Genomic DNA, 14,218 nt, shown 5'->3' with positions numbered 1-14,218 from the left:
GAAGAAGACGAAACTCCTGGCTAAAGAATCTACGGGAATGGTACCTACACCTGTAGCAACAACGAATTGTTTCGGTCAGCAGTTTTGAAAATACGTATAGCCCTGATGATCGCCAACCTTCGGAACGAAGATGGCACTTAAAGAAGAAGAAGTGGTGTATTTATATGTTTTAATCCAATCTACTAAATAAATTGTCAAATTTCTCTGTATTTATTGTCACGGCCGTTAATGGTTTAACTGAAAATATGAGATGTTTCAAAGAAAAAGTTTTAGAATAATGTTAAGTAAAGAGATAGTTTTAATATTGCATGTTTTCCTACTATAAACGGTTTATTACTCCATTAATTTTTTTTGCAAAAGTAATCGCCGAGACTGTGTGATAAGCAGTGGAATAATCATGTTTTATAATAATTACTGTTACTTAATATTAGCGGCCTTTGCAACCGACTAATAAACGTTAAATCGAAATTTATTCATACATTTTTCTCGTCAATGTGTAAGGTTTAGTGCTTTTGTAAGTAATTGTATTTAAAGTTAAATGTGTGCATTGAGTCTTATCGATATGCGAGATCGGGAAATTAACATAGTACAAATTATTTCTTATAATTAATAAAATTATATGTAGCCGTAGAATGCGTCGTTTAAAAATACGTTGCGAAAATTTAATAATAAACACTGAAACAGTCTTAAGGAAACAATAAAAGTATAATAATCAAGTTTGGAAAAGTGAACTTTTACTAAACGAATGTACAGGTCATCTTTTGTACCGTGCTCGATGACTAGCATTGTCCTCTTTTAGCCGTATTTAATTATAATCCAAGATATAGAGAAAAAAACGTGTATTAATTACTAAATTTTTGATTGGATCTGAACGTTTTAACCTTACTTAGGCGGTATGCCTCTTCAAGGAGGGTCTCCCTTTTTTTAACGAGAGTTTTGGATGGTAGTAAACATAGGTAGAATGGGGAAGAGTGGCAGCATGCTGCTATCGGAGCGGGGAAGCAGAAAATGCGCTCTTTTTTTTTGATGAACTAGATATACACCAAATATACAATAGGAACGGCTCTTAGATTGGCGTTTTTGGATTGCAGCTTATTTTATCTGCGATATCTAATGGGAGCTGCTTCAAGGATGTCATAATACTCATAAGGAGGTTCGTTACCAGTCCAGTATAGAAGTTTGGCTGGTGGGAATGGGACTTCGTTAATGATATTCCTGGTGAGTATGTGTCCTTGGCGATGGTCAGCTTAGTTTTATTGTTCAGGCTTTTGTGGTTCTTAGTACATATCTCTTGCTGAGACAATGGATTCTGTTTTCTATTGAATGCACGTTTGCGAGTGGGTGAATTAATACTGATGGGTAGTGAGCTTGTTTCCTTATGCATTTGTGTAGTATTTTCCTCTCGGTTGTCTAGACTTTTTTGATTTGTCTACGGTTAAGTGATGCATAAACAGACGCCTTGTATTCGATAATAGATCTTAAGAATGTTTTATATATGTGTAAGGTTTTGGAACTGGTGCCAGCTCTGTTACCAGATAAGCACCCAGGAGATTAGCTCTCTATTTAGCTCTATCAATTGTAAGTTTGAGATCAGTGTCCCAGTTTAGAGTACTGCTAAAGTGGACACCCAAGTAGGATAACAAAAAAATGTAATCCAGCCTTTGTCCTAGGAGATTTACGGGTTCCCTTCTTCTACTGTGGTGAAAGGTGATCTGAATAAGATGACTTCTGTTTTGGATGGGTTAAATGTGACTCTCCATCTGTTGCATTAGAATACTATATATATACATCGGTTTAGAACGTCTTTCGACGTTGTCCGATACCTAAACACCATCTCTTCCTATCTTCGCAGTCGTTTGTTCTTAAATTTCTTTCGCTCATGGACTTGTTTACGCCGTGTTGCCATTCTAATCTGGGTCTTCCTCTTTTTCGTCGACCTATTGGTTGCCATTCTATTACTTTTTTGGGCAGTCTTGATGCTGGCATCCGTTGAACATGCCCATACCACCTTAATTGTTTCTTCTCTATATCTTGAGTTATATTTCCTTCTATTCCCATACGTTGTTTTATTACATCATTTCTGATTCGATCTCGTCTGGAAATACCTAAAGGTCTTCTCATTGCATCCATCTCTACTGCTTCTATTCGCTTTTTGTTCTTTTTACTAATTCTCCATGTTTCAGCGCCATAAAGAAGAGTAGTTTTAATCATGGTCTCATATATATTAAATTTCCTTCCTTTCGTTATCTCTTTACTCCACAGTATACTATTGAGACATCCTAAGACTTTCTTTGCTTGAGTGATTCGTTTTTCTATTTCCCGTGTATCAGTTCCTGTATTGTCAAAGGCAACACCCAAGTAGTCATAGCTCTGACAGCAGGAAATATGTTGTCCGTTTTCGAGGTCTATGTTATCTGACTCGTTTCCAATACAAAGATATTTGGTTTTTGTTGTATTGGCATTAAAATACTACTTTGTTTAAATGCATTTGTGCTATATCGAATATACATTTTTAAAAACAACTCTATGGAAATTTGGTAGAGTTTAGTTGGTGGCGATTGATGGTGAGTTGTTATTGTGGTTAGAACACTTCCTCTCTGAGAGAACTTTTTCGCTCAAATTGGAAAATGACTGCATTGTTCCATGTGCAGTAGCTGGTAGTAGCCCTCAGGTATCAATATTAGGGCATACTCTGTTTTTGCTGTACTTGTCTGATTTAACGTGTAGATAACAGTCAAAATCGATTTTGACCTTAAAAATCTATCAGAATGAAGCAGGAAATGGGCTATTCCAATAAATAAGCGTAATTTTTGTGTCGTTCAATGTGGATATAATAATCCATTTATAACATATATTTTAGATAAAGTTCCTCTGAAATCGGTACACGGTAAGTTATTGGTCTTGGTGTTACAGTTAACCAAACATTAAGTTGGTCTACTCAAGCAGTAAAAGTAGTTAGTAAAGTGAATTCTGCTTTACACTTCATATCAAAAGCTTTTAATAGAATGTCTTCAGACTTGTTTTCCAAACTCCAAATGATATGTCAGACCTCACCTAGAATTTGCATTGTCAGTTTCTTCACCCCTTTTGCAAAGGGACATTACTTTATTAGAAGGAGTACTACGAAGAGCTACTAAGCTATCTTTTAATTATAGAAGATTAAAGTATGAAACCCGACAAAGAAAACTCAAGTTATCTCCATTAACTCATAGACGAGAAAGAGACGATATCATATCTACTTATAGAATTCTTAGAGGAGATTGTTGGTAACATCAAACTTTTTTAATATCAAAGAAGATGGTAGACTTAAAAGCCATAACTATAAATTGAAAAAGGAGTCTTTTAAAACTACTGTAAGGCAAAACTTTTTGGTTAACCGAGTTTTTGATAAATGGAACAATTTAAGTGATGACATAGTAGAAGCTTAAATGATGACATCGTAGAAGTTACTAGTTTAAATAATTTCAAAAACAAGTTTGATAAAAACTAACTGGGTACTGTACCTAATCTTATGTTAACTTTGTATAATGTTTGTAATTTTTTTTATATGAACTGTTATACATGTCAATGTAAGTATACAGGGTGGTCCTTAAGTAATTGTACAAACAGAAACCGTAGATTCTGCACTTTAAAATATTACGATTTAAGCCAACTTACGCTTAACTTTTTTGCTATTTAAGTTAGCTCCATTTGTGTTAAGAAATATTAAAGTATATTATTTTTACAAAGAAAAAGTATACCTGTTAGTAACCTCAAAATTCAACCGTTTTCGAGATAATCGCATTTTATAAGTCAGCTGCATAATAATATTTGTGCGGTAAAGCACTGAATATCTGTAGATAATCATAATTTATAGTTTATTCTTATTAAAACAACTCAAAGATGATAATGTTACATCAGAAAATACTGTTTTATGACTGCTAAATATCTTATTGGAGAAAAGATTCTTCATCTTCTTCTTTAGGTGCCGTGTCCGTATTCAGACGTTGGCCATCATTATGTTTACAATTTCCCTTTTCGTTCGCCCCTTAAGTTTATATACTGGCGTTGTATTACTTTTTCTTTATTGCAAAATGCTGAAAACCCAAAATATGTGGTTTATGCAAGATGGTACACAACCACATTCTAGAGAGAAGGCAGTGAGAACATACTTAAATACAACTTTTGTGAACGTTGAATTGGTTGTGGTAGTCATATTCCTTGGGAATGTGGTGAGATATTGATATAATTATTTAATTTATAAAAAATCCAAAAAGAATAGTTATTATTCATTACACAGTAAACACACAGGCAATTTAGTTCAGCACAATATTAGTTCATTAGTAAATCATAATAGTCCATTTGTTCGAGATGTAATTATAGTTACTCGTAAGCTGTAACGTAATCATATAAATAAGTAATGTCATCGATAGGTTATTCCATGTGTATATAAGTAACCAATGAACGAGATACATCACAGTTTAATACATTATTTAACCTCTGCGACAACTAAGATGTAGTTCCACAATATACCATAAGATTTGGATATGTAGTCAAAAGAATATATTCATCCATTATATATTATAGCCACCACGTAGCCCAGAATTTAATCCGCTTGATTTTGGTGTATGGGGCGCATTAACTCAACGTGGTTATAAGAATCCCATAAACACTCGCAACCAACTATGGGAAGAAATAAATACTGCAGCAGTTTCTTTAGAACCAATGATGCTATTTAATATGAGACGGTCTTTTATGGAATATATTGACAAATGAATTAAAGAAAATGGTCGACATATCTAACACTTACTTTGAAAAAAAGTTATGTTATTTAGTTTAACTATTTCTTAATTTGGTTTGTAAACAAAATGTTTTGATTATGACTTTAATTTAACATAAAACGTAAAATGTTTGATGTAAAACCCTATTATTCTGTTATTTTGTCTAATCCTATTATTAATTATCCTGTTGATATATTTATTTTATTTAATATTTCGTTAACTATTAACTTTAGTTAAAGGTCTTTTATATCAAAATTCAGAAGTATTAATATTTTTGTCTATTTTTTCTTCGTTGCCTGGAGTAATTGCCTTAAAACAGAATTAAGCAGCTGATTTGTAAAATGCGATTATCTCGAAAACTGTTGAGTTTTGAAGTTATGAACAGGTATACCTTTTTTTGTTAAAATAATGTATCTCTAATATTTTTAATCCCAAATACAGGTAAATTAAAGAGCAAAAAAGTTTAGTGCAAATTTATAACACATATGTGACATATGTGGCGCCCTCTATTAGCTACATCAAAGTGTGCATCAAATTATTTATTTAAATTTCTCATATTTAAAAGTACTCAGTTGTAAATTTTTATATATAAATGTTTCTTCTTCTTCTTCTAAGTCGTTAATCTGATGCAGGTATCGTGATATCATGAAGCTATTAGCTAAATTTCCCAATGTACCTCCACGTTTTTCTATCTTCTGCCATTCTAGCCATTCTGACAATGGAGCGCCAATGGTAGCAACAATATGGTCCGTGTATCGTGTGGGAGATCTACCTCTATTTCTTTTGCCTTCTACTTTTCCCTGGATGGTAAGTTTTTCAAGACCATTTCTTCGAAGTACATGTCCAAAATAGCTTATTATTTGTTCTGATATTTGTGTTCTTAGTCTTTTCTTTATGTTTAGCTGGTCCAGTATGGATTCATTTGTTCTTCGGGCCACCCATGGTATTCTCAGCATTCGTCTCCAGCAGTACATCTCAAATACATCTATGTTCTTTTTGTCTTTCTCAGTAAGGGTCCAGCATTCCGATGCATAAGTGAAAACTGGAAAAACTAGACTTCTTACTAGTCTCATTTTTGTATCGGTAGTTATTTCATTGCTGTTCCAAATTTTTGTTAATTTTGCCATAGCGCTTTTTGCGATTGCTGACCGCCGCTTTATTTCTTCAGTACAGCCTCCTTTGTTGGTTATTAATGAGCCCAGATACACAAATTTATCTACAACAGCGATATTGTTTATCATGACCAGATGATTTTGATTGTTGTTAGCTCTGTCAATTATTATGATTCTCGTTTTATCTCTGTTTATTTTAAGGCCCATCGTTAAGCTTACGTCTTCTATCCGTTATAGCAGGTAAATCAATTCAGCTTCAGAACTAGCGAGGATAGTAGTATCATCTGCATATCTCAAGTTGCAAATCTTCTTCCCGCCAATGGTGATGCCACCGTTCCAGTCCTCAGTAGCTTTCCGTATTATCCATTTACCATAGATGTTAAATAGAATTGGGCTTAGTATGCAGCCTTGTCTCACGCTCTTTGTAACCCTGAAACTATCGGTTAGTTCCCCATTTATTCTAACTCTGGAATAATTGTTATTGTACAGGCTTTTAATTAGCAGTATCAGATGATTGGGGACTCCCATTTCAGACAAAACCTGCCACATTTTACTCCAGTTGACCAAATCGAAAGCTTTACTATAATCTATGAAGCACAAATATGTTGTGATGTTGAATTCTCTGGATTTTTCTACAATCTGCCGTACGTTTAAAATTTGTTCTCTAGTACCACGTCCGGGGACGAAACCTGCTTGTTCCTCCGCAATGTTAGGTAGTAAAAAGGGCTTTATCCTCTCGAGAATTATGTGTAAGAATATCTTACTACAATGCGCAATTAGAGCAATTGTGCGATAGTTGCTACATAAATCTTTCGCTCCCTTTTTATGTATGGGAATATATAGTGATTGTGTCCAGTCCTCAGGCCATTTACCTGTCTCCCACACTCTTTGACAAATTTGATGTATTATATCCACTCCTATATCCTGTATTATATCCATATAAATGTTTACAAACATGAAAGTAATATCGAAAAATAAAATTTTAAATTTGCACTTTAACACCCTGTATCTTTCTTAATATCAACATTTTATTAAAGCAATTTGGCTTAAATCGTAATATTTTAAAGTGTAGAATCTACTGTTTCTTTTTGTACAATTACTTCAGGACCACTCTGTATATTTTATGTTTTCCCTTCGTTAGTAATCTTAGTAATTTTGTAATCTTATGTATATTCTGTAATATTTGATATTTTTTGCAATTTGCTATTATTGTAAGAACTTACTCTAAGAACTAATTCTTTTGGATATTATTTTTATTTTTTTTATTTTGGTAGAAAAATCAAAGAGTTGCACCGCAAGATTATTCAGCAAGTTAATCGGAGAATTATATAAGTTTTAGGAATAAAAAGTAAAAAGAAATTTGTTGGACAAATAGTTTATCAAAAAAACAGCTTTTCTTGTTTACAATGATTCTTGTTATTATTAAATTATGCATTTTTCTTGTGCATATGTAACAAGTAAACCAGTTGGTTAATAATATATATCTTGCATTTCTTCTCGAACGAGCCGGCCGATCCGGAATCGTACCCGGTGTATTTTATTAGGTACCAAAAGAATGTCGGGAATCCGTTACTAATCTCATAGTAGTTAGCAGTTAGCTGTTATCTTCTCGCTACCGAGTGGAGACTTGTTCGAATCTAAACGTAACACTCTTCGTGGCACAGAAGAAGAAGCAGAGTGACAATTCGGAATAAAATAAAACGGGTAATTGCGTCGAATTGCCACTACTTCTCTTTCCCAACATTACAGAGACAGTTGGCAATTATGCTCCGACTGCGCTCATGACGACACTCTAATTATTTGGACGGAATATATACAAAGATTCTTTGAACAGAGGCGTTACGCTTTCTAGAGTTTACGCCTTTTTATACCACATAACGAATTCTAGGTTGCTGGTAGATATTACAGATCAATCATTATTTCCGATGCTTTATATCAAAATTCAATATTCTTCTTCTTTAAGTTCCATCTTATATTGAAGGTTGGAAATCATCATGGCTATGCGGACTCTGTTGATTGCCCCTCAAAATTCAATAAATGACAAAAATTAGCATTGAGACCAACGGTATATTTATTCAAGCATTTGGCTACCAATTTTTTCTGGTAGCTTGTTTCTGGGAGTAGTAAAAAAAAACAAAACTTATATAGTGCCGATGTGTGATTTTAGTCTAGAGGCGGATACAGTCTTCTGAGAGTTTTTCTGACAACTTTTTTTATAAAAAATAACCTCACTATTCGATATAGGAAAAAATGTTTGGTAAGAATTTAGCATAATGTATTGGAGGTCATGTTCTCGATAGTAAATGATTCCCTTGAAAAAGGTACATTCCCTAACTGCCTAAAGACTGCCATCGTTATTCCTCTTCATAAAGGTGGAGACAAATCTGATGCCTGCAACTATAGACCTATTGCCTTGTTACCAGCACTATCGAAAATTATTGAAAGGCTTATAAAAGTTCGACTTATGCCCTTTCTCCTTAAACATAATATTTTATCGCAAAATCAGTTCGGCTTTTTGTCTAATAAATGTACTAGTAATGCCATGTTGTCTGTGTTACATGAGGTATATATATCACTAAATAGTAACCTCTCCTCCGCCACCGTTTTCTGCGACTATTCCAAAGCCTTTGACTGTGTAAATCACGACATTCTATTAAAAAAATTAACTTTCTATGGAATTCGGGGTGTCTTTGAATTGGTTCAAAACTTACTTGGTAGGTAGGAAACAATTGGTTAGAATAAAAGACACCGACTCTAGTTGTAAACATTGAGTGTGGAGTACCGCAAGGTTCAGTATTAGGTCCCATTCTTTTTTTACTTTTCATTAATGACATCACTTACTTGAAAATTAAAGGGAAAATTTTTCTATTTGCTGATGATACCAGTATTACTTGGAGCAGCTCTAATATTTCAACGCTTCATTCAATTATAACCGCTGATTTGCTTATAATCAAGGCTTGGTCAGACTCCAACTTACTTAGCTTTAACGTGGATAAGACAGTAGCATTATCTTATAAAGGAGTCATTCAACCATTGCTTTTGAATGAGAGCCAAATCAGTATCGTTAATTCCGTGAAATTTCTAGGTATTCTTATCGACAGCGATCTTAAATGGTCCTTGCATACTGACTCCTTAAGGAAGAAACTAGCCTCAGCTTGCTTTGCAATAAGATCTGTTTCGAAGGAACTAAATTTTTCTTTTGTCAAAATGGCATATTTCTCATTGTTTGAGTCCCTTCTTCGATATGGGCTTCCATTTTGAGGTTCTAGTACAGCGGCCCAATTTGATACTATTTTTAAGTTGCAAAAAAGAGCAATTCGTTATCTATTTGGTCTCAAACAAACAACTCATTGCAAGACCTACTTCAAAAATCACGGAATTTTGACGCTTCCCTCTTTATTTATTTTGGAAACGGTTTGTTTGATTCGCAAGCATCTAAACATTTTTCCCGATGGACCTGATCATGGCTACTCCATTAGAAATTCGGATTGTAACGTTTATTTACCGATCCCGTCCACTCAGCTAGTAAAGAATTTTATTCTATATAGTGCAAAAAAACTTAATAATCACCTTCCAAGAGAAATTAAATCCGCAACATCTTTCATTAAGTTTCGTAAAATGACAAAAATCTATCTCTCTGAAAGACCATATTATTCAGTTGACGAGTTTCTTAATGTATAACAAAGAAACAAAATTAGTATTGTTTATAATTACATTTGGGTGTCTCAAGCAGTAGCTACAATTTGTCTCATTTGTTGTTGTTTGTACAAATTATGTAAGTGATACAATAATTTTACTAATTTAAAATTGTATTGTTCTGTTTTTTATTATATTTGTTTTTGTTTTATACTTTTTGTACTTTTTGACTGATTTTTTTTAGCTTTGTCCATAAAATTGTTTAATAATTTTTAGTGACAATAAAGCATATTTCTATTTCTATTACCATTTTTGTTTGGAATAAGCCCCAATTTAAGTTTAAAATGAGTTTATTTTCGACGTTTCGATTTCCAATTCGGAAATCGATTTCAAAATACAAAACATTAAAAAATTAAACAAATTTTGTTATTTTTTACTTGGTGAAAATTCTTCTAATAATTTAATTTTATCTGACTTATTCATATCGACAATTCAGACATATATTATACATTTTAAAGAAGATGACTTTAAAATTATATTGCCAATATAGTTAAGTTGCGTTCCTGGGACGACTTTATTGTAAGGTAGTTCATTCGATTACATAAAATCAATTTTAACTTAAGAAAAGTTGTCAGAAAAATCATAGCATGTGATTCGTCTTTAAAACGACAACCACATGCAATGATGACAGTAAAATTCTCCTGTTAGTGATTTTATAGTAAATCGTGACGAAAAAACCTGGAAGAAAACCTTATTTACTACTATCTTCTTCTTAGGGTGCGTGTCCGTTCCGAACGTTGGCGATCTTTCTGGCTATGATGCTTTGTTGATTGCTATACGGAATAGCTGTGTTGAGGTCTTTCTATTCGCTGTGAGCCGATGAGTAGAGGGGATTTGAGAGTTTTCACCAGCGCTGTTAGTGGCAGTGTTCTGCATTTAACTTGTAAATTTTCAAATAATGACGAATATGGATTTTTCAAAAAAAAAAGATATAGCAGCTGTTGTATTGATACATGTAAAAATACTGGGTATAACAGTGATTGTAAATTTTATTCATTTCCTGTTGCCAAGCATCAAACAGTTAAAAGAGAAAAGTGGATTATTGCTATCAATAAAAAAAAGTAAGTAAATAACCTATAATACAAACAACATGATATTTCTATGGTGTAAAATAAAAAAATAATTTATTTTGTAGCGACAATGGATCATTATGGACTTCCAAAAAGTCATCATTTAATTTGCAGTGATCACTTTCATGGAGGAAGAAAATCTGATGTAGAAATGAGCCCAAGTTAAGCTGCGGCCACAACGGCGCACCGCTCATCGCACAGCACAATACCCCGCACCTAGCTTAGCCTTTCCTTTGCACATAATGGCCGTATTGACGCACCGTGCACCGCACATTTATTTGGTAATGATAATGAAAATATACAGGTTCCCCCTGGAAGGCTCAATAATGAAGCAAAATGGACACGAGAAAACTTTAAAACTTATTTCTGTAGTCATTAAAATATAATTTATTATACATTTTTATTGTTTTATTTACCTGTTGTTTCACATTCCTCTGCCACTTTTTTCCACAGTTATGATAAAACCAAACTATTGTGGTGGCTTTTGCTTTTTGTTCCAAATTGGTTCACGCATAAACACACAACTAATAATTAATTTGTCTTTATCCATCCCTAGAATAATCACTGTGCGAAGTGCGAAGATCAGAAAATACTAAGCTCAATTTACGTAGGCGAGGCGTTGGTACCCAGCTATGTGCGAAGGAAGGAGCGGTGCGTCGTTGTGGCCACGCGCATTTACGGCAATGCTTGTATTTACTTTGCTTCAGCGAGGCTATGGTCAAGGCTAGGTGCGGTGCGATGTGCTGTGCGCCATTGTGGCCGCCACTTTATGTACCTGAGGCCTGGATGCAGCTATTATATTCCGAAACATTACGTACATGCCCTGCATCAACTAAATCTTTCCCCTTTTTTGGTGTAACTGTAATGTTTAATATCCATTTTGACAAAATTCAAACAAATTGATATCTAAGCACTAAGGCCTCCGCACACAAAAAATAACGCTGAGCAAAAACAGTAAACAGATAACAGAATGAAAAATGAAAAACAAGAGGTGTAAAGGTAACCTTTAACCTTTAAATATTTTCACATTAACTTTTTCTTTTTCTCAATGGCCTCTTGCTTAAGAAGTCATCCAGTCGCAGGAACTTATATCTTAAATATTATAATTATAATGAATAAAATAAAAAAGCGTAATTACTTTTATTACTCATTCTGTGTATTCGTTCAGTAATCAGTTTACAATAATATTTCAGTTCATAATTTGTGTATTTTTAGATAAATATCTATTTTTCTCGTTTTGTCATATTTCACTTACACCGATTATACAAGAAAGGTACAAGTTTCAAACCGCGAGAGAGCTCTACCGCTCACAGCCAATACCATACTTTCAGGTTGGCAAGCCAGGATATTCTTCTTTGTCCTGGGGCCGTTTTTCCTTCAATTTTACCTTGCAAAATGCATTGTGTAACGATACGATCGTTAATAGTCTAACATTTTGAACGTTAGCAAAATCTTTTAAATAATGAAACCGAATCCCTACATAGCTACTAATTCGCCGCCGTAAAAGTAGGCAATTTATAATACAATTTAATATATCGATGTACAATAGAATCGATTTCCTTGTCATTCAAGTGACAACGAATACTGGCGAGTGGCCATGTTCATTTTAGAACAGAACTTCAAGGAAGAAAGTAATTAAGTTATCACGGCAGGCAGAACTTAGAAGCAAGGAAAGGAAAAAAAATTTTAAGTTATTTATTTAAATTTAAATTTTATTTAACCATAAATCTTACATAATTTCTAATATTGGCTTCACCATCTCAGGATTTTCCCTTTTAATTTGCAACAATTAGCTTTTCCCTTTTTTAATCGGTAACAATTGGAGTATCTCATATCTGCCTTGATTTCTCATTATATGTCCCAAGTACTGCAGCTTACGGTCCTTCACGATGTTGACCAAATCCGCAATTGTGTTCATCCTCCGTACTACTTCTTCATTGGTGACTTTGTCTGTCCATGATATCTTCAGGATCCTTTTGTATAACCATAGCTCAAAAGCCTGAAATTTTGTTAGAGTTTCCGCTTTAAATGTCCACGTTTCTACTCCATACATAAGCATTGAGTACACGTAACATTTAAGAAGCCTTATTTTTGTTTCTAGGGTGAGGTCATGGCTCTTGAACACAGAGCTCATAGTCAAGAATGCACTTTTTGCGTTTGCGATGCGAAATTTAATCGCTTGGGTATTGTCCCACGACTCATTGATTATAGTTGCCAAGTAATTGTACTGTGAGACACGTTCAATTCTCATTTGGTTCACATACAGATTTTCTCCAGTTATGTTTTCCTTGCTGATGATCATTAACTTGGTATTGCTGGTGTTTATATCCAGTCTATATGTTCTACTTGTTTCTATTATTTTGTTCATTAAGTTTTGCTGCCTTTCTATGGTATTGGAAAACACTATTGTATCATCTGCATTTATTGAGATGCCTTCATCAATATCTTTTAGAGTCTCTTCAAAAATGTGCTTCGAGTGCAGATTGAATATCAGTGGTGAAATTATGCACCGCTGTCTCACTCCCCTTAAGATTTTGACCTGATCTTGTATATTCTCTATCTATTTAGAGCACCACTGATTGATTCCAATATAGGTTATCTATTATTTTGAGGTATCTTCCGTCAATCCCTGTCTTCTTCAGCACTTCCATCATTTGTTCATGCCTGCATCTATCGAAAGCCTTCTTGTAGTCAATCAGGTATGCAAAAACATTACAGCTGACATCTCTACATTTCTGAAACTATACCTGCACGCTAATTAAAGCTTCCCGCGTGCCTACGGCGTTCACAAATCCAAAATGATTGGGCGCAATTAGTTCGTCGCATTTCCGCTAAATTCTGCGTGAATGACTTTTAAAAACAGCTTCAGCAGATGGCTCATTAGGCTTATGGTCCTATAGTCTTTACAAACTTTTTCTCCTGGTTTTTTGGGCAATGGTACGAGCTCTGATTTGAGCCACTCCACTGGTATTTTTTCTGCCTTGCATATTTCATTAAATATTTCAGTTATTATTTTCATTTGTTCTGCATGTAATAGCTTCAGCAGTTCTGCAGGAATTTGATCAAGTCCCGGTGCCTGTCCATCCTTCATTTGTCTGACGGCTGCCGTTATTTCTTCTGGTAGGATTTAGAGACCTGAATTTTCTTCAATGGTGGGTTCTTGTATTGTTCTAAGGTCGTAGAAAATTTTCTTCAGGTATTCTTCCCATACTTTCTTTTAATCTTCTTTGATTATGGCAAGATTACCTTCATTATCTGTTATTTTTCCGGTGTTGCATTTTAGGAACTTTCCAGCTATTTCCTTCACCTTTCCATGGTCATTGAAGTTATCATATCGACTCTGATACTCCTCTATTTCTTAACATTGTTCTGTTTCTTGTTTCTCTTTGGCTTCTCTTATCTTTCTTCTGACGATGGTATGTATTCTCCTATATTCTCGGAGATTTTCTTTGTTTTTTTTCTCTGATCCATAAGTTCAAGTATTTCATCGGTCATCTATGATTTTCATAAGGTGTTGTTCTTTTATTTCTCTTACTGTTTCTTGTATGATGGTCAGATTTTCCTCTATCCTCTATACTAC

This window comes from Diabrotica undecimpunctata, chromosome 8, assembly GCF_040954645.1.
Source record: "Diabrotica undecimpunctata isolate CICGRU chromosome 8, icDiaUnde3, whole genome shotgun sequence".
In the NCBI taxonomy this organism is placed as follows: domain Eukaryota; kingdom Metazoa; phylum Arthropoda; class Insecta; order Coleoptera; family Chrysomelidae; genus Diabrotica; species Diabrotica undecimpunctata.
This window is presented reverse-complemented; position numbering follows the sequence as displayed.